This window comes from Prosopis cineraria, unplaced genomic scaffold (assembly GCF_029017545.1).
Source record: "Prosopis cineraria cultivar Desert tree isolate PC_DT_omini unplaced genomic scaffold, ASM2901754v1 PC14, whole genome shotgun sequence".
Taxonomy (NCBI): domain Eukaryota; kingdom Viridiplantae; phylum Streptophyta; class Magnoliopsida; order Fabales; family Fabaceae; genus Prosopis; species Prosopis cineraria.
The window spans coordinates 107,747-131,760 of record NW_026555345.1 but is presented as its reverse complement, the minus strand read 5'-3'; positions in this window follow the sequence as shown (position 1 = coordinate 131,760).

Here is a 24,014-nt window from a genome sequence, read left to right as displayed (position 1 = left end):
TCTTCTTTGCCAAACATTCATTCTGCAATAACCATCTATCATCCCAAAATTTCACATTACTATCCTCATTCACCTCTCACCCTACATCCTTGACAACCTTATCCCACAAACCTCTAATTCTCTTTTAAATCATAGAGTCCCTTGAATTCGCCACACATACGTTGGTTATATCAACTTCCCTCTTATACTTAGCAAGTAGCACCTTCGAAGCAATCTTCTCTAGTTTAACAATAATTTCCTAGCCAATTTTATAGATTAAAGCATCATTCATCACATTTAGATCCTTTAAACCAACTCCCCTTACCTCCTTTAGTTTACACAACCTATTCCAAGCTATCAAATGAAACTTTCTATTTCACACCTCTAAACCCCATATAAAATTACGTTGGAACCTCTCAATTTACTAACATACTCCTTTAAGGATACTCTCATGAAGCATATGAAACACTTAACTGACTGCACAAGCATTAATTTTCCTGCAAAAGATAAACTACTACTCTTCCATCTATTTAGTCTCTTTTAAATCTTATCAATTAGGAAGTTAATTTTTTGCTTTGAATTCCTTCTTCCTGATACAAAAGCACTCAAATACCTTCTAACCTCTTCAGCCTCCTTAAATCCACACATATCCAATAGTTTATTCTGCCTCTCTAACTTCATATCCCTAGAAAAATAAATAGTGGTCATATGTGGGTTTAACTTTTTCCTTAAAACTTTAACAAACTTGTCTAAACAATCCAACACCATCCTCATTTGACACATATTAGCCTCACCAAAAAAATAAGTCATTTGAAAATAATAAGTGAGAAATAGGAATTCTCACCTTACCTATCCATATAGGGCTCCACTTACCTGCATCTACAATTATATGTGATAATTTCTCCATACCCAACACAAATAAGTAATGGGAAAGAGGATCCCCCTAAGCAATAACCCTAGGAGGTATAAAACAATCAGACTTAGAACCATTCCATAACACTTGGAAAGTTATAGTATTCATTCAAGCATTGATAGGAATTAGTCACTTATCCTCAAAATTAAACTAAAAGTAACCCTGATGCAATATAGGGTCAACCCTAGGCCATCTCCTAAGAAATGGTCTTAGTCTAATTAAAAGTTATCTAATGGAATAAATCACCCAAAGTTGTAGGAATTTAGTTATCTTATTATTTAAACTAATTACCTAATGATTAAAATGCTAAATAAAGTGAGTGAAATGCACTTCCCTTTTCACAAGAGTGGAACCTTAGAGATTAGTTAATTTTTGACTCATTATCTTCTCATGATTAGGTTAAGTTTAGCTTTCCTTTCCTCTTAACTAAAGCTGTCATGACTTAAGAAAATTATCCTAAGCCAATTAACTTAATTAGCTAACCTCCCTAGGTCTTAGATTAAAGTCCCTAGTTTAATTAACCAATTGGTGAAGAAATTAGCCAAATGATTCACTCAAAATCCTCCCTCAACAGCCATGGTCAAACACATAAATTGAGCAACCACAAGTTTATGTCAAGCTACTCAACAACACAAGCATTAACACCACAAGATTATGCAATATTAACACAAGTAATTCACTAATTAAAAAACACAAGATTATGTGCCAAACAAAGAGTGGCAAAATTGAGTTATGGCTGTCCAAAGAAGAAATCAAATGAAACAATCCTCTCTCTTTACATCAACATCAAATTCAAATTAGAATTTACAAGCTAAGATGATTAAACCCTAGATTAAGGAATCTAACCATCTAGTAAAAAGAGAAGAGGATAGGAAACAAAAGAACTTAGCCAATTTGAAGCTCAAGATTCATCCTTCATCTTCATCTCTCTAGGATTCCACCAAAGAAATTAGCCAACCTTCATCATCTTTAAGAACCCTAAGTTGAAAGCTTGTTGAGCGAAATTCATGGAACTTGACATGAAGAAAATGAGCTTAGAACCTTGTGAAATAGGAAGGGATGAAATGAAAATGAAGAGAGGAGAAGAATGGTATAATTTTTGTGGAGGTTTGGTGGCTGAAAATGGAGGTTATGGTGCTGGAAAATGAAGAACAAAAGAGAGAAAATGAAGAACACCATGAACAAGAGAGAGAAAATGTAGAAGATGGATGAAATGAGTATTGGATCTGAATTGGGGCTGAATGGACGTGCTCCTAAGTTTTTCCCATCAGCTAAATACTCAATTAAAAAATGGAAAAATAAAAAAAAATGAAAGCCTTGTCACACTTGCAAGGTGGTGCCTTCCTATTGGTTTGTAGATGATTCCAATGTGTGCCTAATTTTTCATGTGTCATCCACATCATTTAAGCTGATTTAATCCCTCAAAATAATCATAATTCACGTGCAAATGATCATCCATTGACCTCAAGGAGTGTTGGACTCAATTGCCTAATTGATGCACAAGTCACATGCCACCTATGTCATAGAAATCACATAATTCAATTAAATAGCATGTGATATAATAAAATTTAATTAATGTTCAGAATTAAATTCATAATTAGAAGGGAGAATTAATTAAAACAACCAAGTTTCAGGCTACACAAAAGTATATAAAAATTTTCACACAAAGACAAATCGAAAACCAGGTCAAACTAAGACTTTAAGAAAGTGTTGACTTTTTATTTAATTACTCCCAAACTAAAATAAATTTTAAAAATATAATTTCACCACTCATCAACTGGACCTAAAATGGACTTTTTCAATTTTTCTTGTACATTTTCTCAAAAGTTTAGTTTTTGGACCAAAATACCTCTAGTGCACTAAACCTAGAAACTTAGGCAAAATTTTAAATCTAATGCAATGTGTGCACTTGAAGGTGATAAATCATTAATAAAAGATCCTAATTGAAAAATAAAAGTGGATAACAAATGTGTTCTATCAAGCATCAATGACTTCTACAATTCTCCCTTCAAGCCCAATCTCCTTTAACACTCCTTTTAGAAAAAGCTAATTCATTCTATCATAGGCTTTTTCTAAACTTATCTTGATTGCCATATAGCCCTTGCTGCCATTCATCTTACACATTATGTGCCATATTTCCTTTACCACAACAATATTCTCCTGGATGCCCTACCAAGCACAAAACTTGTCTAACATAGAGCAACTACTTTCCCCATTAATGGCTTCAGTTTACTAACAATCATCGTTGAGAGCAATTTATACACCACATTACAAAATGTTATAGGTCTAAGCTGACTAACCACCTCCAGCTTGTCCACTTTAAGCATTATAACCAATAATGTTTTATTTACCTTATTGATTATATTCAGTTCCTCCTAAAGCCTTCTAATCAAATTAATAACACTACCACTAAGAACATCCCAACTACTATGATAAAACATAGTAGGAAACCCATCCTCTCTGAGGCCCTAAATGCCCCTACATTAAATATAGCTCTTGTTACCTCTTCATCCCCAATTGGCTTGTTAAGATTAAATGACAACTTGTCATTTATGCAACCCTAACTTTATAAAGTCACAAGCCACTCCCTATCCCTCTTTTCTTCTAAGAACAAATTTATGAAATGATTTTGCACTAAACCTACCAACTCACATTCCTTATCCATCCATCTTCCCTCTCTATGTTTTAACATTAAGACTTTACTCCTCATAGTTTTAAAATGATAATATCGTGTATTATAATCTCCATTCCTCAGTGACATTCCACGTGATTTTTGAAATCAATGCAATTCCTCTTACTACAATAAAGCAATCAATTCATCCTATAACTCTCTATTCAATACCTCTAGATAAGGGTTTCTCCCCCTCCTTAACTTCCTTTGAATACCATCAAGTCTAGCCAATAGCCTATTCTTCCATCTCCTTAAATCTCTAAACACCTTCCAATTCCACTTCCTCATAGGCACTCTAATCCAATCCAACTCTTTGTGCTCCTCTTCCCCTTTACACCATAACTTAGACAAAAAATTTTTAAAGTCAAGATGTTGCAGCCACATGGCTTCAAATCTGAAAGGCCGTTCTCCTTACACTCTTAAAGTGTGTTTGGATTAAAAAAAATTAGCAACTGAGGTTAGAATTCAATTGAGGGTCGCAAACTGAGATTAGAAAAAAAATTAGTTAATGTAATGTGATTTATGTTTGGATATTTTTTTTAAAAGTTAGTTAGATAAATTGAAATATGTTTGGATGATTTGATTCAAAAGCTAGTTGAGATATTTAATAACAAAAATAAACATAAATTTTTATATATTTTTTGACTAATTAATAAGTAAAAAAATAAACTTAAAATTATAATTAATAAATAAAAACCTTAAATATTCAATTATGAAAAGCTAAAATAAGTTCATAAATTACAAAATATTCATATAAAATAAATATTCAACTAATATGTTTACTTCTTTGAATTTCATGGGAGTATTAAGAAATGATAGAAAGTTATAAAATGATGATTTGATTATTTATGAAATTAAGAAATATTATTTTTAAACTTATGTAGGAACTATATATTAAAAAAAGTAAATTAAGAAAATAAATTAAAAAAGAAGAAGTGGAAAAAAATGGAAACATCTAAAGTGTGGGCAAGTAAACATATAAAATGGAAACATATAAAGACTTAGGAGAGTGAAGGGCTAGCAAGGGTGGGCGAGCATGGGACGATAGCAATGAAGGCTTGGGAGCTACTTATTGGTTGGCGCAAATAGGAGATAATGAAGAGAGAGTAAGAGAAATTTTAAAAGGTATTAAATGCTCCCTAACGTTCGTTTATCATACCTCTCATTGTAAAATTCCTAAATAATGATATAAAATTTTTAGCCATCCCCTTCCATTCCATCTCAAAAGAAACTCCCAAACGCTGCCCCTTGGTTGTTTTGGGGGAGGAGGGGGGAATGTTTGATGTTATCTTGTTTGGTTCATGAGGGAAGGGGAGGGAAAATATTTATATTATGAACAACTATACCATATCTTGTAAAAAAAATTTCTATAAAGTGTAAAATTTTTGGTGACAAAAACATAATGTGAGATAAATTATAATTACATTATATAACTATAATCTCCTCTTTTCATCCAAAAATATATAATTGCAATCGTAATTATATTGTTAATGCATAACTAATTTTCTTCTACTCTTAATATATATTGTTAATATATACATGTAAACGTCTAATGTGGTTATGATAGTGTGTGCATTGTGATTGGCTATGTGTGTTTTATGTTGCTTGGAAGCAAATTATGTTTGAAGGAGCATGTTTTTATTGTTTGGAACAAATAATTGCCAACTAAGATGAATTATATATGTATATGTTACGTTTGGCATCAAAATTTGTTTAGAAGTATAAAAATTATTTGACTATGTTTTTGTCCAGATTGTTTAAGAATAAGTATGACATGTTGGGACTTTTTTTTGGAAAATATGTGTTGTTAGGGAATTTATTTAAAGTTGTATCCTATCATATGGTGATCCCTCATTGAACCCAATGAGTGAATATTAGCATGGGCCAACCCACCTTTGGTAAGGTGATTTAGTTTTGCGTAAGATGTTTGGAGGGATATAAGATGTTGTCATGTAAAAATTTAAGTTTTTTTGTAATTGCTCAGATAGCTTTTTTTTGGAAACCATTGTTGTATGCCCACTTATCGATTGCATGGTTAGTTACATTGCATGCATTATTACATATTAATTTTAGTTATTGAGACCTTTACATCTTACTCCCCATGGTTAACATTTTTATAGGGAATAGTTTGGCTGGAGAAGCTCCAAAAACGTAGCTTGGTGTGAGTAGGCACCATTAGGCCTTGTGAACCTTCTTTTGGATTAAATTATGTATATTTGCCAACCTTAGGGAATTTCTTTTGTAAATTAGCATGTTTTGATTAACTTCTTATATGATTGCCATGGAGTAGTTTTTGGTGACATTCATGGCCTTAATATGCTTAAATACTTCTTTAGGTATTATGAATGAAACAGAATTTCCTATACCACATGTTATTTTACTCTATATATATACTGTGTTGGGCGGCTGTAACCAACTGTGAGAGTTATATATGCACATGTCAAGTTATTGATGTGAAATGGTTGTTTAGAATGGGCTTGAGTTGGTTAAGTGTCCTACATAATAGCTTAAGGCTTTAGTTTTAGTTGGTGAAATGTTAAGTGATCAAAAAGTTGTATTTTGTATCATAATACATTTTAGTAGATAAAATCCTCTTTGAGAGGAATTTTTGTACCAAACTAAAGTCATTAGCTATATCTTTTAATAAGCTTTGTGTAGATACCTAAATCACTAAATTTGGATATTTGTATAAAAAGTTATGTCTGTTTGAGGTTTGCCGTCACTATTCATGCTATTATTATGCTGATGCAGTACCATGTGCCATAGCATATGTTGCATATGCTACATCATACATTATAGAGGGTGGATTTCCCTCTTTATACTATGTGCCGTGTTAGATGGCGCAAATTTTTTGCCCCTGTTAAGTTTTTCACATATGAAATAGTTCCTTTAGACCTTTTTACCCCTGCTAAACTTATTTTTGGACAATTTAGCTCACTGGGAACCATGCTTCACTCTGAAATATCTTTTTTTATCATTTTCTTAATTTTAAATTATTAATTTTTAATGGGATCCCATTATGTATAAATTAATTAACTTGTATTTTATATATATAACCGTGTGTTAGTGCTTACCTACTAAATTATTGTGATAGCTTCATTTATTGTTATTCAATCCTTTCTACCATGGTAGATCTTTTTCTATCATGGTAGTCCTATTTTAGAAATATCTTGATATACATGAGGAAAGTTTTTTCTATCATGACAAGTTTTTATAAAAATAATTTTAATTCTTTATTACTATAGTAGTCTCTTTTCTACCATGGTATTGTTTTTGAAATACTATCTAAAGTCTTTTTTTTTTTTACCATGGTAAGCCTTGTTTACCATGGTAGTATTTTGAAAAAAAAATAAGTTACTCTTATATGTCACTATCATGGTAAGTGTTTTAATAGTTAAAGTTTGATTACTTAATTGTTTTTTTGCAAAAAAAATTGGTGTGAAACTTTAGAGTGTTACATCACAACTCACCTCCTCTATACTATGCATTGTAGAATAATGCATAGAATATGATAGCATATTTGCTATCATAACATAGCTTTGGGGATGAACTTATGATGTGTCTCGATTCTCCATTTGATATTCGATTAAGGTGATCTATGTGTCCACAAAAAACTTATTCAGTGAATTAGCTAATAGCACTTGTTTATTTTTCAAATTACAACATATTAAAGAGTTGAATAACTATAACAAAAAACACTCTTTTTTCACACTTTTAAACTTCTAAGGTGTTCAAAACCAAATAATAGTTCTAAAAGACCGTACAACTACTTAGACTAAACTCAAGGGACTTAGGATAATCTATACAATGCATTATGAGACAAAAATAAAAGTTGAATCATATTTTTACTCCTCAAACCCAATGTCATAAAAAAAGTATAGGAAGAGGTAAATAGCATAAAAGTCACTCAATACTCATTTACATCAATCAAAATAATTATAAACATACTTACACCAGTATTTGAGGCCCTGACTAGACTTTAATAACTCATATAACCAAATCTAAGGCACTAAATACAATAACCAACACAATTAATGTAATGGTGCAAGTACTCCAAAAATAATTGTCTTAGTTGGCTATTTCATCATCAAATTACACATATAATAAACAAAAGTAAGAGGCCTACAGTAGGAACCACTGATTCCTATGCCTCATGTACTTTTTCCTTGTTTTTCTTAGAGCTAATGCTTGTAAAATATTAAATAGGGATGAGTATAACTACTCAGTAACTAAGAAAATTCTAAATCATGAATATGCAGGTCAAATTAATTAAAGAATACAAAGTGAGCATTAAAAGTCAATCAAAAGCACAAAACAATATCATACTTATGATATAAAAGATGCATGATTAAACAACTTCTTATCTCTTCCATATACTACTAATTGAATCTATGGGCTGGCAATCTAATGGGGTAAAATTTGTGTGAATGGACTAGCCTAAGCTCACTAATTGTAAGGAACTACCCAGCTAAAGTACTGCACTCACTTTTGGACTATAGATTTCCTTATTCTCGAATTCATTTGCTATCACAAGCCCTACACTACACCTAATCTAGGGTGATGTTAAGGGCTAGGGGTCCTGGCAACCTACATTTATACTCATTCTTAGGTGAGATTCAGGAAGACCCACCCTTAAACCAAACTTTAAGGCCACCCATGTTGTTTGTAATATCTATGTTGAAATAAATCATTAACTCCTCCTAAGGCAACCTCTTGTACAATATATGATCATGCCAAAGTACTCAAAGCATCATTATGCATACTAAATCTCATAGCACAATTTAACTATCACAAGCATCCATACATCATCATAGTTTCTCATATATTATCATAGTATTCAAAATTCTTGTTTTCAATAATAAATAACATTTCCCATAATCAGCTTTTCTCATTTATTACAAAATCTCACACTTGCATTTTATTTTCTAAAACAATAAATCAAGTTTATTTGATTAGAAAATACATTAAACTTGTTCATAGTCACCATAAATAATCTAACAAGAAATTAGCACAAGATAGAATTCCTTAGTTACTTGAAATCTCTGAGAATCAAAGATTACCTCTATATTACTTGCTTCTTGAGCTAGAGTTGAGTTCAAACAATGTGCCACAAGGTTAACCTACAATTTATAATCACAATCATTATTAATAATGAACATAAACACTACTTCCAACTCCTAAACTCATATTTTATTAACTAAATTTCCCATCCACAAATCCAACTTCACATTTAATGAGTTTATTAACTTTTATTAACTCCATTCATTAACTTAAATAACAACTGGTATATCACCTAACAACTAAAAATCATCATTAAAGTGGCTAGGTTCGTCCAAAACCCTATACCTTAACTCAAACTTTTAAAATCTTCAAAACTAAGTATAAAAAGGCTAAACAATTCCCATTAATCCTATTAGAATTAATGGATTCGGATCTATAGCAATATGGTTCAAAATCACCATTCCTATAGAGAAATCCCTTTTAAAACTCTTGAAAGAGGAGAGGGAAGATTATTACCTTAGAGTTTGGATGCTTAAACCTCTTAAGAATGGCCCCAAATGCATGCCTTAGAAGACCAAGACCTTCTTTCCTTTGCCCTTCCTTTGTTTCTCCTTTCCTTTCTCTCTCTGCAACTTGTGAGCATGAGTAGGGATATAAAAAAAATTGACCATCTACTGTGGTGGATGGCAAAAAGAGGCCTAGTCTAAATTTAGCTCATCACCCAAAACTTTTCTAGATCCAATACAAAAATTGTTCCTAAAAGTAACAGGCTTGTTAGCTATTACTAACCTTCATTAACCCAATGAACACTCGATTTTATTTAACTAAGCTTGATTAATTAGTTCAATTCAAGAGTTAAAATTTTGGACGTTATGCCCCCAATTTTCACCACCCCAACAAGGGGAGGGGAGAAAATCCCTCCCTTCCCCTCCCCAAAACCAATTAGTGTGTAGTCTCTCAAGTTTGGCCTCCATTATCGATTTAATTTATATTATTAGATTCTATTACATTGTGCTTTATTCTTTTTTTAAAAGATTTTTACTCTTTTTTTACCTAAATAATTACACTTCTTTTCATTAATTTACTTAGTTATTATCAATATTCTATTATCTATGTTAGTAGATTTTAACAGCGTTACTTTCTTTTTAAATAATGAGGACCAAATTGATAACTGAGATAAATTTAAGGAATTGAATTAATAATTAAGACAAACTTGAACACTAAAAGTTTTATTATCCCCTCATTTTTTTATATAAGGAAAACTGAAAAAGTTCTTCTTGTATAAATTTTAGTTTATAAAAAAAATTAGGCTAGAAAAAGTTTATAAGAAAAATGTTATATTTAAAATAAGAAAATTTAAAAACAAAAAATGATATTAAAAATAAAAATACATTTTATTTCTTTGAATTAAATTTCAATCACTGATTTAATATGTAAATATTTAAAGTAACAAAGAAGTTTTGGCCAAAACAAAGTAAGATGTATTGACAAGGAATAAATCTAATTTTGACAAGATGTTATTTGAATATTGAGAAGTGGAAGTTTGGATTTTAATAAGGTTTTTCAAGTGGTTCTTAGATAGTAACAATGTATTCTTTGAATATTGACAAGTTGGGATTCAAATTTTGAAAAGTTATTATTTAACATGTTTTTGAATAAACAATATTTCATATAATACTGACAAAGTGTTATTTAAATTTTGACTACTTTACGATAGAGAATTGGCAACAATTTTTATAGAAAAGCTTGAAAACTATATAATATATATTGTTTTACATAATACAATTAAATGTTTTGGTTGGTCCATTGATCACAAAATTTTTTAGTGAATCAAGGACTAAATTCAAACCCATGTTTAAAAAATTGGATTGGCCCGATCGGTTAAATTGGTTGGACTAAAAATTTGCCTAGTATCCGGTATTAGGGATAGAACTAGGAACTTGGAAAAAATTGGTGAACCTTGAACTAGTTTGAACCACTCATTTTTGGTTAGTTAAGAAAATTGTAGAAAAGGACTTAGTTAACAAATGTAATTTTTTTGGTCCTTTTCCATAATTATTTTGTTCTCTTCTATAATTTTCTTTTTTTTTGTAATTTTTTGGTTAATTAACTAGCAGTCAAAGTTAACATTTGTTACAATAGGGATAATATTGCACTGGTTTAAATGTTGAAAGGAAATATTGCACCAAAAATGTTTAAAGTTTCAAGTGCTCTTGAACTTATAGTTTAGGGTCAAATGTGCTTTTATTTTGTGTGAACATATTTTTTTGTTGCATATACAACTTCCCTTCATTTTGTATATGAATGTAGTCCCAACTTGGATTTTTTGGTTGGTTGAGTATGGTAGTTCTTAAGTATATATACACAACCCTTATAGTCTTTTGGAAGAGTTGCAACCTTGTATCAATGACAATTATGTAATATGATTTAAATGGTTAAAAAATTTCACACGAGTACTTGTTCACAAATTATTACAAGTACTAATATAAAATTAGTTGTCAACCATGTAACTATCCCATAATGTGAAGTTATTTTCTTAATAAATGTTTTTATTGATGCAAATTTGGTTTCACTTGTACCCCAGGCTTCTTTCTAACTAGTATTTCGTGAATCATTTGTGTATTCTATGCCATTGTCATTTTTAGATTAAATTACATAGTACAGAGCTCATCATAACATGATATTGAGCTAAGGTAAACTTATTAAAACTCAAATAGTAGTTGTCATTTTTCAAATTCTTGTTAATGCATCATCTTAAGCTGGGACATGATTGAAAGTGCATATGGAAGCAGGAGCTCCTCTCATCAAGCCATGACATTGACTTGTTAAAACCCTAGGTTTTGTTGTAATTTTTTTTTGCCAAAAACAAAATTTGGCATGAGCTAAAAAAGTTGTAATTTTTTTATGTCCAGCTCATTAATTTGTCTTGTTAACTTATATATTTGACAATGCATGAATGACCTCATCATAATCCTACGCAGACTTGTTAAAATCAGAAATGTAGTACTTGTTTGGATAAGCTTAGATAATCACTTATATTAGTTCAAATCATGGCTTTGATAAAAGACATTCAAACACTCTCCTTTTTTTTTTTCAAAAAATTGATTTTAGTCTAGAAACTCCATTAAAACATAAGCTAATTTGATCTGCTTTTAATTTTCAATTCTAGTTGTTGAGCCTTTTGTTGCTTTGTCAGAATTGTAAAATTATCAAATATACCCTTAGTCATGAACTAAACTATACCCATCTTGCATCACTCAAAAAAGCTTTCTCACATAGAACACATATAGGTTCCACATCTTCTTCCCCTGTTATATAAATATTAAATAATTACTATTACATATATATAATATCATTTGTTAAATAAAATTCAAGATATTTAATAATATTATATGTAAATTTATAATTATTTTTATTATAAAAGGAAGTGTTTCTTGTAAGGTTTTATATATTCTACTTCAACAGATGGGAAACAATAATAATAATAATAATAATAATAATAATAATAATAATAATAATAATAAAATTCTTATTCTAAAATTTAATAGTATTATATTTATTAAATAGATTTCAATAAATTTAATAATAGTATATACTTGAAATTAGTATTTACATTTTTAAAAAAGCAATGCCCTTTATAATATGTAATTTTTACATTTAAAATTGATTTTGACTGAATCTTCTAAACATATTCAATTATGTCAAAATCAATTTAAAAAAAACAATATCTAAACATAATCATGCTATAACATAATCAATTATAATCAAAATAAATCATGTTAATAAGTTTTTTCATAATTAATTTTACTCAACTGAAATCCAAATGGGCCTGTAGTAGTCATTTTTTTAAGTTTATGTTGTCAATTTATCAGGTTTAGTTGCAAATTTATCTTGTCATGACATTGACTTGTTAAAATTTAATGAGTATTTGTTAAAACTTAAAATATAGTTGTTATTTGTTAATTTTGTAATGTCCTCCCCTACATTACCAAATTATACCCCACATATATAACACATATAATAGTAATTAAGCGTCCTCAACTCTTAAATTACCACAAATCACAAATATTTAACATATAACAATCAATTCTTTTTAAAATAGCTGGGATCTCAAAAAAAATCCTTTGAAAACATATTAGAACACCTAAACATGTATTTATACATAACAAAAAAGCATTTAGAATTCTATAAATACCATTTAGTAGAAAAAAGGGCAAAACAGTCTTTTTCCCCTAAAAGGGACCATATGCCACGGCATGTAATACAAAGCCACAAGTCTATGTTCTATGCCATATTTCAAGGCATGTTCACCATATGCCGTGACATACATAACAGATTTTGTTGTCATAACAATTTAACTAATACGAACTTTTAACATGTGGTATTTTCACATACGATGTCAGATTGAAGTGATTCAAGCGCTACAAACACTTATTTTGTAATCAAACTAATGACACATGTTTCACATCAATTTGATATTTATTTTGAAAATTGAATGCTTGAATGCAAAATGACCATTTTATGTCATTTTTACTCACCCAAGTGTCCTAAATCCAAACCTTGTGTCATTAGCCACCACTGGGGCCTAAACCATATCTTATGGGACATTTCCATCTGATTGCACAAATATATCAAAAAAAATATGACCATACAAAAATTTGGCCATTAAAACGCCCTTTACACAACATAATAGGGCCCCTTTTCACATAATTACATAAATTTATATACTTAGCCAAATTTGTCACATTCATCATTTCAAAAACACATAGTCATGCATATGCACTAGTATCTTCCCCCTCCTTGTTATCTTTCACATAGTTTTACATCATTTCATACCACAGGGCTAAGATATGCATATGATCACACAAGTGCAATAAAACACAATATATGTATGCATTCCTATAGCAACTTATAAACATAATATTATTTACAACAAAATAAAATCATTACATAAAACTCAAAAGGGCTATTGTAGTAGTCCCACTACTTTTGGCCCAAGTCTTTCCCTTTACTCCTATCCACGTCAGAACCTGTAAAATAGTAACTACGAGATGAGACAGAGTCTTAGTATTCAAAATAATTCAAAACTATCTATTAGCAAGTACAACTGTAAATAAGTAAACAAAACATTAATATTGTTATAATATATATATATATATATATCCATTTTCTTAAACAATAATTTTTGCATGCATGATCATCCTATCCAACTAAACCTCTAGTGTAAATGTTGTGAAATGAGACCTTAAAATCATTTTTAGATCTTTTAGAGGTGCAATTTTCGAGCTTTCTTTACTAGGGTTTGTCTCCAATAACCAAGGAGCCTCTATCGAGTCGGATTTTACCAAGGTGAGTCCTCTAAGACCAATCTACACCTTTTACATCTCTATTCTATAGATATAATGTCTGAAATCTTGCCCTGGGCTTGGATCTCATATTTGAATTCTTAAAGTTCATCCATTTAAGTCTCAAAAAGAGTTCTAAATAGTTAAATTATTTATATAAAACCTATCTGTAGTGTAAGTTCATATGAAAAACTACCAGAATCTGAGTATGATAGAACTCAAGAGTGAGAGATTTAACCTTTGATCTTTCAAATGTTTGATGTCATTGGGAATTTAAATTAAGATATATTATAATCTGTAACACTGCTTGGGAGATTGCTTATGCTATCTTATTAATATATATGTTGCATTTGAGATATGAAACCTAATTCTAAGTAATGATCTGTGTTCCATGTGACTCAGTGATCATATTTTGAGTATATGAAATAGGATTAATTGTTACTTAAAATGCCTAATTGTATGATATGCTTAATGAGAAGTTTGAAATTTTAAATTATTGAAATTGCCCTATGATATATGAACTTTGTAAAAAAAAATTTGATCTAGGATATATATGCATATAAGCCCTTGTTTATCTGAATACATGCATAAAGGTAAGAGTTTACCTGTAAGGGAGTTGTAAATATTATGAAAAATATATGATCTACCCTATCGCCCCTTAGTAGTGATTTATATGAATATATATGTGCTTAGTTTCACTGCTCAGATTGGCAGTATTGGTCAAGCATATCATGACACCTTAAAGTTTGAGTAAGTGGAACTATGGTCCAAACTAGAGTAAGGAAGCCTTTGGCTAGGCAACCCCTCTTGATTTGGAAAGCAGAACCGGCCTAGTGATGTGAACTAGAGCTATAGTGGATTTCCCATGAGTTCAATTAGAGGTCATAAGGAGGTTTTAAAGGGGATTTAAACATGCATTATTTGATAAATAATTTCCTGTGAATTATTATAGAATTTAATGATTGATGTAAACTCTAAGTGATGAATTGTATGTGACTTTGGGTTGAGTACATGGGTAGTATGATTGTATGTTATCATTGTTTTATATGTTAAATTAAATATCCTAGTTACTGAGATTTTGTATGAAATCTCACCCTATTACTTTTACCATTTTCAAGAGAAGGAAAGGGCAAGGAAGGGGTGAGGCCTCAGGAATAAAACACTATGGGCCTGTTTGGCAACCTCTTTTTGAGAATAATTTATGTTCTCCAAAACAAAAGAATAAAAATTTTTTTTTGATAACATGTTTTTAAAAAGTGTTTAAGAGAATAAAAAAATAAAATATTATTCTCAAGAGCAGAAAAATGAAAACAACTTTCAAGTGTTCTGGGATTATTGTTCTGGAGAATAAGGAAAAATGAGAAAAACCCCTATTTTCATTATTTTTTGTTCTCAGAATATGTTTTATAAAACACCAGTTCTCAGAACAATAAAATAAGAACAATTTCAAATGGCCCTTATAGCTCCTAAGCTTCTAGTGAAATTTTTGTGATGCATTTAAGTTAGGATTTTACCAACTATAAAGACATGTAGTTCATATTTAATTTATGGTGATTATATATATTATGGCCTAAATTGATTTCAAGGGCCTTAACTTATCTTTGGATGTATATGAGAGTCGAGTTGAGTTTTAGCTCTATTTTATATTGTGAGACTCTAATTTGTTTGAAAGCATGCTTAGGAATTCTAATATGATTTATATGATTTAATATGATTGATTTGGATTCAAAAACCTTTAATACAAATTGTGTTTTATCTAAAATTATTGTGATTGATTGAAATTGAATACTATGAGACAAACTACATACTTGGATGTAACATCTTAGGAAGTTAAACCTAACTAACTAAGCTTAATGAAGGTAGTTAGTGAATTAATGTGGTGTGTGGCCAGAGAAGTCTGATTTGTGAAATTGATTATGATTTCAGCCTAAATATAGGTCTAAAGTGAAATCAAGCCATCTAAGCATCAAAAAGTAAGAAAGAATTGAAGAAGGATCCTCTGTGCCACATGTTGTGGCATGAGGAGTATTTGCCGTGGTACATAGAAGCAAAACATGAGGAAGAGCATGTGTTGTAGCGGGAGGCTGCGTGTACCGTGATGCACGACCAAAATCTTGCTTAAACCAATTCATGTCTATGTGAAAATTGGAGGAGAAAAGAGAAACGAAAGGCACGCACATTGCTTTGCTAGGGCATGAGCTTGGGACCCATTAGTGATATTTTGAAGCTTCTCAACAAACAAGATAAGTACATTATGCTTCTTCCTCCCCTTTCCTTCCATTTTTATGAAGCTGATAGTTAGGATTTAAGTTAGGAAAGTGATTTCCGGTTCATATAAGCTATATGTCTAAACTCATTGGCTAAAATAGGTATAATAAGAGTGGTTTAGAGTATTTAAACCTTATATTATTGATTTTGTAAGTTGTTAGGTTGAGGACCATTGATACATAAAAATAGCAATAAATAAATGATGATTTAATAATTCATTAATGACAATGTGGGTCATTGAAACCTAGTAAACCTATTGGGTATAACAGGTAGTGAGTTTATAGCTTGATGAAAGAGAGTATGTGAAGCTATAATGTTGTAAATTGCCAAAATATGGGGTAATAATGAATATCCTTGTAACTTCATTATAAATTATTGGTATTTGCACCATTTAAGATTGAAAGGAAGCTTTAAAAGTGGTTATTTTGATGGGTAAACTTTTGATCTCTCAAAAGTTTGAGGTAATCGGGGGGAAATCTAGTTTGAATAGTTGTATATTAATTAATTACTTGTTGAAATTAATGATTTGAAACTTATTTGGTGTGTGAAAACTATTGATGCAAATGTTGGCAATGTGATTATTTATATGTGTGGAATTGTTTGGTTTTGTGGAAAATCATATGCTTATTATTTTCATATATCACTAGTGATTTTGAATAGAAAGCATGAAATTATGAAAATGAGAAATATGTGATACTTAACATGTAGGGTATATTGGAGTGAGAAAATTATGTGAATGTGATAGTAGATTATGATTTGTGATGAAATAACTTATTAAGTGTCAATATATGCATAGCATGATCATTAGTGAGAGTTCGCCTAGGAAGAAGAGTAGATTGGTAAATCTATGTGGTACTGACAATTTACCATTAGAATCAAAAGCTTGCCTTGGCGCCAGTCGTTGGAATCGAGAGGTAGCCATTATCTCATGGTTGATTCAAGATTATCCCACTTGTTCTTTAAGGGACTCGAATCTTACTAGTTTTTATCGGTTCATAAGGAGGCTAGATTAGATGTACGACACTTCATGGTTGTTAGTATTAGGGAAAATTGCGGTGTTAAGGTTCAACGTTTTTAAGGGCACATTGTTATTTTTGTGACCTTATGATGTGCATAATCAAGATATATGATGATATGTGTTGTATTGCCCGGTCATATGGTTGTTATTGGTGTGGCTGAGGCCATAATTGTCATATATGGTTGATATATGAGTTTATTACCATTTGCATATATTTTTAATTGATATGCAACTTTATAGGCTAGGTGGACTTTGGTTACTAAGTGGTTATACCCATCCTTCATTTTTTAATATTTTTAAGGCCTAGCTTATCAAACCAAGATTCGGGAAAAAGACCAGAGGCTTAAGATTTTAAGTAAATCCTACTAATAGGCCTCTTAGATTTATTTTGATATATATTTAAGTTGTTAACATGCCAACTAGGATTCATTCCATTATTTTTTGCTACTTGCATTATTGTTATGGAAATCATGTATATTTTATGCCTTGAGTCAGTGAGATGTGATTGTAAAACTTTTATAGGGTTAAAATACTAGTTTAAGTAGGATAAAGTATGTTTTGGATGTTTTGGGATGAATGGTGATGATTTATGCAAAGTTTTCCTCCCTTTGTGTTTGTGAATTGAGAGGTTAAGGGGTGAATTTATGATTTGCATGTATTTGAATGATTGTGGTGTGTTGGATGAATCCAAAATGGTCTATAGAGTATGGTCTAAAGGTTGATGTCAACTTTTGGCACATGTATGAGAGTTTAGGCACCTTAGTTGTATGTATTTGTGAAAAAATGAGTGAATTTGGTTTTGGGTGTCCAACTTTTAATAGAAAATGAATTTAGTTGTGAAATTTACACCATTAGCTAGAGTTAGGAGAAAGCTCTCTATAGACACCTAGCTTACCTTAATCGGATGTTTGATAGATATTTGATATATGTCAAAAGTTCATCCCCCATGCCATCAGAATCATGCAATGCACTGCTATGACACATGGCATAGAGACATGCAATCCCTGACGCAAGAGCGTTGAGCCGTAGCGCAGGTGCCATTTTCTGTGCAATTTACAATTTTGAGACTTTATTCATATGTTTTGATTCTTTGATACCCAGGCTTTTGCACTTATTTTAAACTTTGATTTGAATATATTGAAACTGTATGGGGGTATTTTAAATGTTGAAATTTTAGAATCCCATTTGTAAATTGTTAAATTTGTTTATCCCATTTATGCAATTTGTGAAAACTTATTAATCTTTATTGAGTTTACCCTTAATTACCTCAGCATTTGAAGTTAATGGTGGTTTGAGAAGGGAGATTACACTAGGCAAGTGTGTAAGGTCTCCTTAACTAATCCACAATTAATTCCAAAATTGAGGTAATTATGGGACTAACACAAATAAATTACTAAGTTTGTAAAATTTACATAAATGGAATCCTAAGTTTTCAAAACTTAAAATACTATAAAATTATTTCATAAACTAAAATTAGAGCAAAACATGTATATGGAAGCATGGATATCATACAAGGTAAGGTAACATCAAATTAGGATCAAAAGAACAAAAATAGTGATTTTGGCACAATATGCCGCGACATAAAATTTTATGTTGCGGCATAACAACCTATGACAACACAAGGTAGATTTTCTAGCCTGACTTCTGACGTGTCCCATTTCTCCATCCGATGTCCAATTGACGTGATCTAGGTGTCTACAAAAAACTTCTCCGAGCTCTAGCTAATGGCATTAGTTTCACATTCAAATTATTTTTCAATCAAAAGTTGGACAACAAAATGTAAACTTACTTATTTATACTTTCAAAACATAACTAGGGTGTCTAAAATCACAACCAAGTGCCATAAGCTCACAAGTCCCTAGACCACACTCAATAGATTTAACAAGACCTGTGTAACATACCACAGCACTCCAATAACATGTACAATATATTTTCAAAGCTTAACTCCTTACTCTCAAGAATAACAGGGGGAGTCTTAATAATGTAATCTCACATGTAAATCACTATCATTCACAAATATACTTACTCCCTTACTTGCACAAGTATTTTGGCTCTATTTAGATTTTACATTTAATTCACATACAACATAAGGTCCAAAATACACAACTTAAATCAAGGATCAAATAATAAAAGTAATAAAAAACATTCAATCTCCTAATTGGCATCATCAAGATAAATTATACACATAAATTCTTAAATAAATGAGGCCTACAAATCTAGGATAGAAATCCTAAGCCTCTGACTATTTCCCTCGATCCTGTTCTAATGAGCTAGTTCTTATAATATTGAAGAGAGAGAGGTGAGTACAGCTACTCAATAATCAAGGTTAATTTAGCCTATACAAATGCATGTTAATTAATTATAGTGATGCAAATGGCATATTTAAATGAAACATGTTGATATATTAAACCACCCTTCATATAGTCACAAAACTGATAACCATTTGACATTAGATTATTTAGCATGCAATGGTCACAACACTAACAACCATGTGACCTTTACAAAATATGTAAGACTACAAAAATAACAACCATGTGGCCATATAATGATATACATGATCAATGCCAACCTTATACTTTTCGATACCTCTAACATGAAACCGATGGCTATTTAGTGGGATTAGTCCTTATTATTGGACTATCCAAGCCTTCCACTTGTAAGGAGCTGCCCAACCAAGATTAACAACCATGTGGTGTTGTACTTCTAATATGGCTTTCTTATGAACCGGTGGAGACTAGTTAGGTTAGAATCCCTTAATGAACAAGTAAGATAGTCTCTTAAAAAACAAGTGGGACAATAAAGAGGCAAGCCATCGAGCTTTGAATGGCAGTCTTACCATGTGAATTTCTAATATCTACCCCTCTCCCTATAAGCGAAACCTCTGCCTCATATGATTATGCAATGAAATCATGGCTAACATATAATATATGTAATTATTCATCAAGTTCTCTATATGACATATCTGTATCATACTCATTATTCTCATATTCTTTTATACGCCCATCACAATTTCATCACTTTTTAAATCCATGTTTTTTTTTTCAATTCATACTTAAAAAAAGCATAAGAAATAATTTCACACAATCAAATTCTTTTTCACAACAAAACCATTAAATATTAACTCTATGCTACAATTGGAATTCTTTCATATATTGAAAAATACTCATATCTTCTATTCAATTATAAATGGCTATAACTAATTGACAAACAAATGTACAAACTAAATTTCCTTCGGTTAACTCAAACCTTTGAGAGGTCAAAGGTTTACTCTCAATAAAATTTCTTCACAAGCTATACCAAAGCTTGAGTAGTGCATAAGATGATTGATCTTCAACTAATCATACCAATCATCATTAATATTATTATAAACACTTTTTTAACTTCCATTAATCAATACTTTAATTACCTAAAATTTCAAACTCTTGTACTTAAGCATAACCATTAGGTTTATTAACTCTTATTAATTTCATTTAGCTTTCATTAACTAAAATAATCACTAATATAATACTCAACAATCCAAAATTACACTTTGGAGGTCTAGGGTTTATCGAAGATGGATAACCTAAGTTTACAACCTCATAAAAACTTCTAAATTATGTGTAGAACACTTAAACAACTCCCATTAGTCTCATTTAGACTAATAAGTTTAGATCCATAGCCTTAAATTTGAGAACCCTCATCTCCCAACCTCACATCTCACTTTCAAAACATATAAAGAGATACCTAGATGAAATCAAGCTTTAATTACCTCCAAAATCAACCTCACAAGTTTCATGTGGTCAATTTATCAGATTCAGTTGGAAAATTATTAGACCATGAAATTGTGTTATGAAAATCTAATGTAGACTTGTTAAGCTTGAAATATAGAGGTCTGCTTGGTTTCTATTTTCATTTTTAAAAAATTGGTTTGAATACAATTTTTAAAATTATTTTTCAAAACAAGATAAAAATAAAATTTGTTTGATTGTATTAATTTAAAAACAATTTTAGAATTAAAAAATTAGTCGATAATGATGGTTACTAATAGGTAATAGTAGTATCTTATGATAATTACTAATTAAAGTAATTACATTTTTTAATAATTAAATATAATATATATTTTGGAAGCAAGAAAAATAAAATGAAAATAAATTTAAGATGTTTCTATTTTTTTTGTTTTTAAAAATAAAAATGAAAGGAATTTTCAAAATAATTAGATTCAAAATACTCCTCCAATAATTTTTTTTAAACAAAAAACTATTTTTGAAAATTGAAACCAAACAAGATTTATCAAGTTCAGTTGCAAATGAAATTATCAAGTTCAATTAGAAACTTATTATATTATAGAATTGACTTGCTAAAATCTAAAGTAAATTTATTTTTCATTTGATATCTTTTAACTTGTCAAACTCATTCAACTTTTTAAATCAACATGGAATTCGTCAATTATATTGAAGAGGCCCGTTGGTCAAAATCTTAATTACAAATGTAAAATTTGTAACATTACTTATCAACACATTCATTATCCCCACACACACACACGTGTGGGTGTGGTATATATTTATTTTGATAATATATTTCATCAAAATTAATAAAAATTTTAAATTTTATTAACTCTATCTTAAAATTTAATAAATTTTTACATCTATCTCTTAATACAAAAAGAATTATTTTTAACAATTTTTTTCTAGCATTAAATAAGGGTAGAAAGGTAAAAAAAATATAAAAAATAATAAAATGTTTTACAAATGAGATCAAAATTAATTTTTTTTTATAAATAGAATTAAAGGAGTATATAGTCAAATGTAATTTGTTTACTTACAAAAGCAAGTAAGACATTTGCGAATTCATGTAGTTATCAACTAATTAAGGGATATAGGACAAAATATATGATTTGCACATCAGTGCGGTTGACACATGGACACTTGACTAATTACAAAAGGATAAAAACAAACAAGGTAACCACAATCATTTCATCATCGCACCCTTCTTTTTCCTCTTCCCATTTGATATTAGATCTAGGGCATTCACAGCTTTTGTATTTTGTGGATGAGACATCAACCACCGCAATTAGCCACACCTGCTTCTTTATCTGTGTATTTAGGCATGGAACAACCACTCTATTCCTCCTTCTTAGTGTTCACCATTTAAACTGGGTAATCCCATGAAGTCCGCGATCGCTTCAAACTTTCTTGAACTTTTGTAAGTCTATAATTTCTTATTTGCTTCCTACTTCATTATCATAAACCATTTTCCTGACCTTGAACAAATGAACAGTTTCCTCAATTCAGACCAATCTTCAAAAATATATATTTCTAAAGTACACTTGTCGACATGCTAACAGCAGTTGTTTAATCAAGAAAGTTTGTGGACTTGGTTGGTTTGCATAACTTGAGCAAGAAAAGAGCTTATAATTAAGTGTGCCTGGGCAGTGATTAATATCCTACATTCAACTTGTCAATTGCATTAGGGTACTTGTTAGTGAACTTTGACAATATTCAATTTACAAGGATGTCATTGATTAGTATACATACACATCAATATTAAAATAAAAAAAACTTGCCAATACTCAAATTACTAATTGTCAATATTCAAATAGCACTTGTTAACACATCTTCAATCCAACTAATAACATCTTCATTAACATCTGTTCAATAACAATGATCAATAATTAGGAAGCATGAAATGTTCAAAATGAAGCATGGGATGGGTTTTCTGACCTTTGACAGCTTTACAACCTAGCATAACAATGCACCAGACGATTTTCTCTGGAAAGGTAGAGGCACTAAAGCAAATGGTGATGTTACTCTGATTCACGAATGGGACGAGTGTCTTTGGATGAAGAGAGCAGGGGTCTTGTACTAAAATCCTCTCTATCTATAAGAGAAAATTGCCATAAAATTCCTTTATGGAGGGAAACTGTTTGGAGAGATTGAGACCAATTTAAAGACCAAATACACACCAAACCTATCACCTTACACATTAAGCTTATCCTCTTGTACCTTGCACCCCATCTCTATCACACTGCACCTTGCACATCAAGCCTATTACCTTGCATACCAAGCCTATAATAACCTCGCACAAAATGTTACATATTAAACTTCAAAAATGTCATGTAATTTACATGCTTGTAGTTTGAATAATTTGTTATCCATGTTATTATTTTCTTGTAGACTGTCACTTTTAGGATAATAAGCTATATTTGTATGAAATTTTCACCTTTATGATTTGTAAGGAGATAGCATGGGGTGTAAGGTGATAGATCTAGTCTGCATTTGGTCCTTAAATTAGTCTTAGTCCCTCAAATAATTTCCCTTCGAAGGAGAGATTTTATGGCAATTTTTCCTATTTCCATGAACATTGATTTACTTTTCAAACCTAATCCAAACACTTGACAAATTTCAAAGTTATGTTGTGTAAAATTTAAATTTAAATTTAAATACACAGAAAGGGGGATACACACACATGTACATGGGAGAATTCCATCTAAGGATCTTAGATATATTTTCAAATCAAACCCAAAACAATTGACAAAGAATTTAACAGGTAATATAATTGATTTAACAAGTTATACAAACAGTTTAACAAGTAATAAATTTAACTTGTCACATGGATTTCGCAAGCAAAATTATGAAGTTAGCAAGTAATGTAAGGAAGTGAAGTAAAGTTAAGGAATTAGCAAATCTTTTAAAAGATTAGTAATCATGTTAGCTACAATGTATTGGACGTAACAAGCAACATAAGAAAAATAACATATTGTAATTGATTTTACAAGTAATGATAACAATTTAACAAGTTACATATTTAAATTGTTACACAGGCTTCTATTATTAGTCAACT